The following is a 4,807-nucleotide window of genomic DNA, read 5'->3' on the forward strand; positions in this document are numbered from 1 at the left end:
AAAAAAAAAAAAGAAATAGTCTTGATCTGGGTGGTGGTTATAGACGTACACACTTACGTAGAAACAAAAAAATCATCAAGCCGTAGACATATGACTTGTGCATTTTACTCTACATAAATTTCACCTTAAAAACAAATACTTTTTTAAAGGGAAGGGATAAAGAAAAATGTATTCCAAAATAAGCGGGTGGGGGCCAGGCATAGTGGCTCATGCCTATAATCCCAACACTTTGGGAGGCCAAAGTGAGAGGATCTCTTGAGTCCAAGAGTTCAAGACCAGCCTAGGCAACATAGTGAGACCCCTCTACAATTTTTTTTTAATTAGCCAGGCACGATGTCTCACACCTGTGGTCCCAGCTACTCAGGAAGCTGGGTGGGAGAAGTGCTTGAGCCCAGGAGTTTGAGGCTGCAGTGAGCCGTGATCATGCCACTGCACTGCAGCCTGGGTGACAGTACAAGACCCTGTCTCAAAAAAAAGACATGGGTGGGGAGAAAGAGAAAGAAAAGAAAGATTTTAAAAGATTTTTCTTCCATGTTTACAATACATAAATAAGAACAAACTAAATAAAAGAGAGACAAACCTAAAAAGGCATGTGGCCTAGCTGGGTACATTTCTGCATGATGAAAAATAGCCTGAGAGCTGACAAAGCACTGGTATCTTCTTAACAATGGGATGGCCTGGTGCTCAGTATAGCAGGGGAATGGCTGGTGTTTTTCTCTTGAGAGGCTGAGACAGCACTGAGATGAGGGCAAATACTGAATCCCAACACTCTGGGGGACCATGCTCAAAAAGGACACTGAATAAGGATCTGATAAATGAATCAAGAAAATGCTTGGCCAGGAGTGGTGGCTCACACCTATAATCCCAGCATTCTGGGAGGCTGAGGCAAGGATCACGAGGACAGAAGTTCAAGACCAGCCTGGGCAATAAGGCAAAACCCTGTCTCTACTAAAAATACAAAAATTAGCCAGGTGTGGTGCTGTGCTGAGCCTACAGTCCCAGCTACTCAGAAGGCTGAGGTGGGAGGATTACTTGAGCCTAGGAGGTCAACACTGCAGTGAGCCATGAACATGGCATTGCACTCCAGCCTGGGCAACAGAGTGTAACCCCTGTCTCAAAAATTTTAAAAAAATGCTTAAGGTAGGCTCTCTGACAGTGGTAACATGGACAGAAAGGCATGCAGGTATAAAAATGGGATTACACAAGATTATCCAATTCAATCTGGGGACATGTTATTCTTACACTAAATAGGACATACATAAAGCCACTTTCAAAAGTGCACACCTATGCCAATATGATTATTATTACTTAAAGATGCATTTTCAGCTTTTAAAATTCTCTACAGAGTTCTGGTTATTGTTAAACTCCACTGCATCCACCTACTGAATTTTCAATAATAGGCCTAAAACATTTCCAGTGGGTGAAGACTTGAAAATAGACTCAGCCATCTGAAAGAATAGAAGTTTCTTTTTCTGCCAAATGTGACAGCTACAAGTAGCGCAGCCCTAGCCGCTCCTGCTATATCCTTTCTGCCCTAGGTGGAACAAGCATCTCCCAAGAGCATGACTTCCCCTCCCTGGAAGTGTGCCAGCTGAAACTAGAGGACACCTGAGCAGGTGAGAGCAGGGTAATTCAGGCCCAGAGGAGAGGACCCATTTCTCTCACCTGGTGACCAGCACTGCTGCACACTCACTGCAGGGCTGGCCACTGTGCTAAACAATTTCCAGCACTCTCTGGTTTAATCCTCTGAGCACGCCGATGAGGTAGTCGGGTTCTCAAAAGGAAACAGATGGCCCACTTGAATTAGGGTAATCTGGGGTGGGATTAATAGAGACTTTCACAGGGTGGGTGAGGTATAGAGAAAGCTCAAGGTGATAGTCCAGGGCTAGAAACAAGGAAGCCCCCAGACCTGAAGGAATGAGGAAAGAGGGGTAAGGAGGAAGGTAAACCTGATTGGAGCAGCCACCCATACCGTGAGGGACATGGCCTGCCCAAAATCCCCATTGGCAGGGAGCTGGTGGGATAACCACCTCCCCCCACCCCCAATCTCACTGGTCTCCCTCCCACCCTGCTGTCTCCCACCAGGGCTTCCCTTGAGCCAAAGCTCATGGGAAGCCACAGGATAGGAGCCTGCTGCCATGCCCACACAGGCCTAGCCCAAAGCAGAGCAGGTGGGGCAATGAGGAGACGTCCTGGTGGTCAAGACATCACCTCCATTTCACAGCGAGGAGTCCTCTTTGAGTAAGGAGGAGGGTCAGGTTCCAGCTCTCTCGTGGGCAGTTCCTGCACTGCATTTCCCTGCCCTGGTTTCCTCCACAGTCACTGACAGCGCGCCCGCCCTATGCTATGAGCAAATTCCCTAGGCTTTCTCAGTGCCTTCCAACTCAGTTCTGTGATTCTGTGGATTTGTGGTTTAAAATGAGGTGACTAAGCCAACAAGACACATTAAAGGTGTTCAAAATACAACCTACCCTCAAAACTGGAGCTGATGCTGCAGTCCCTTCTCCTTCCCAGGCTCCTCCTCTCTCTTTCCCATGGTCCTCCTCTCCTTCCCACAGTCCTCTCTCCTTCCCAGGGCCCTCCTCCCTCTTTCCCACAGTCCTCCTTGCCTTCCCGCATTCTTACTTCCTTCCCAGTGTCCTCCTCTCTCTTTCCCACAGTCTTCCTCCCCTTCCCACAGTCCTCCCTCCTTCCCAGGGCCCTCCTCCCTCTTTCCCACAGTCCTCCTTGCTTTCCCACAGCACTCCCGCTTTCCCAGGGTCCTCCTCTCTCTTTCCCATGATCCTCCTCCACTTCCCATGGACCTTCCTTCCTAGGGTCCTCCTCCCTCTTTCCCACCATCCACCTCACCTTCCCACAGTCCTCCTTCCTTCCCAGGGCCCTCATCTCTCTTCCCCACAGTCCTGCTCACTTTGCTACAATCTTCCTCTCCTTCCCACAGTCTTCTCTCCTTCCCTAGGTCTTTTCTCTTTCCCATAGTCCTCCTCTCTCATTCCTTCCTCCTTCATCTTCACTCTAACCACTGCCCCTTTTATCTGGAAAAACCCTCTTTCCACACTAGAATGCAGCTCAACTTCTGGGATACTCCTTTCCTAAAACTGGGGTCTTTGTTTGGATATGCAAACGAACTCCCATTCGCACCTCAACAGCGTCAATCTGCAGTGGCCCAGATGCAGCACTTTCTCACTCTTAAAATGGGAGAGAGCTGGATTCAAGTGTAGTCCAGTGGGGGGAAAGCCTATATTCCTACAACTCCAGAAAGCAATGTTTAGTAGCATGTTCCCTACAAAACTCTCCCCAGCTTCCTCACACCAAAGAGAAAACAGAAACGCTGGCAAGATGACCCTGAGACAAGATCCTAAAGAAAGATTTAACTAGGTTCCTATTCATTTTCAACTCTGAAAGGGCAGTGACTGGAAATCCAGTGTGCATCACACATTTTTCATCAACAACCCCTTGTCATTGAAAAAAAAAACCCTCCCACCCAGCCCTCAGAACTCCTTTGGCGGAGGCCACCTGCTTCTCTGGGCCCAAGGTTCCCCATACTACCTGCCTCCCTGTATCCAAGGCACACTCCCTCTTAAATATTGTCTGGTACTAGGGAGACTACAGCAGGGGATCCGAGGACTTTTGAATGCAGGTCTTCCTACTGAGGACAATCCATTCTTCTGAGAACAATCCATTCTTCTCCAGTGTGAGATAGAAAGTTTATGGCACCGGGGCTTTTAGACCTAGTCAGTATTTCCCATGAGGAACAGCCTGCAGGTGATCCTTTTCTACCCAACAATTCAAACTATTACTTACAACTGTGTGGTAACTGATTAATATGAATGAGTTACATTTTTATAATTAACCCATAGATGACTTCTGCAAAAGGCATAATTTTCAAAACCTTACTGAAGAAGTTTTGTTCAGTGCTTCATGGACATAAAGGGGTAAAGGAAAATAATATTGCTCATACCAAAAAGGTAATATAAGCCAGGCGTGGTGGCTCACACCTATAATCTCAGCACTTTAGGAGGCTGAGGTGGGCAGATCACTTGAGGTCAGGAGTTTGAGACCAGCCTAGCCAATGTGGTAAAACCCCAACTCTACTAAAAAAAAAATACAAAAATTAGTTGGGCGTAGTGGCATGCATCTGTAATCCCAGCTACTCAGGAGGCCCAAGAATCATTTGATCCTGGGAGGCAGAGGTTTCAGTGAGCCAAGATGGAGTTTATGCCACTGCACTCCAACCTGGGCAAGAAAGCAAGACTCTGTTTCAAAGAAAAAGGGGGGCAATATGAACACAAAGGTGGAAAACATTGCATAATTTGAATTCTATATTCATTCATTCATTCATGTAAGACATTGCATAATTTGGATTCTACATTAATTAATTTATTTATTTAGAGACAGGGAGGGCTCTGGCGTGATCATGGCTCATTGCAGCCTCAACCTCCTGGGCTCAAGTGATCCTCCCACCTCAGCCTCCTGAGTAGCCTGGACTACAGGTGCACACCGCTACACCTAGCTAATTTTTTAATTTTATTTTTGTAGAGACGGGGTCTCCCTATATTACCCAGGCTGGTCTCGAACTCCTGGGCTCAAGTGACCCTCTGCCTCAACCTCCCCAAAGTGCCGGGATTACAGGCATGAGCCACCATGTCTGGCTGGATTCTACATTTAATTTGATTGCTATTTCATTTAAGCTGTCTAAACTGAGTTTTACCTCCATTTTGCAAGGAATAGAAAAAAGTAAAATTCTTTTAAACTCTCAAAGCAAATAAACAAGTACATACAACAATTTAACAAGCTTTACATTTTT

The 4,807-nt window shown here is 46.6% G+C and overlaps 1 protein-coding gene across 8 annotated transcripts in view; it reads right to left on the minus strand.

Moving 5' to 3' along the window:
• The window catches only part of SH3KBP1 (SH3 domain containing kinase binding protein 1), a 383,287-nt gene that overhangs the window by 321,756 nt on the left and 56,724 nt on the right, over nt 1-4,807 (minus strand). For 2 of the 8 annotated variants that reach the window (XM_037742806.1, XM_037742804.1), the window contains exon 1: nt 2,472-2,539. The exons of the other annotated variants lie outside the window; for them this stretch is intronic. The gene's annotated coding sequence lies outside the window, so the exon portion shown is untranslated. Of the gene's footprint in view, nt 1-2,471; nt 2,540-4,807 lie in introns of those variants that run through there. 8 annotated transcript variants of the gene reach the window in all.

This window comes from Cebus imitator, unplaced genomic scaffold (assembly GCF_001604975.1).
Source record: "Cebus imitator isolate Cc_AM_T3 unplaced genomic scaffold, Cebus_imitator-1.0 Scaffold128, whole genome shotgun sequence".
NCBI lineage: Eukaryota > Metazoa > Chordata > Mammalia > Primates > Cebidae > Cebus > Cebus imitator.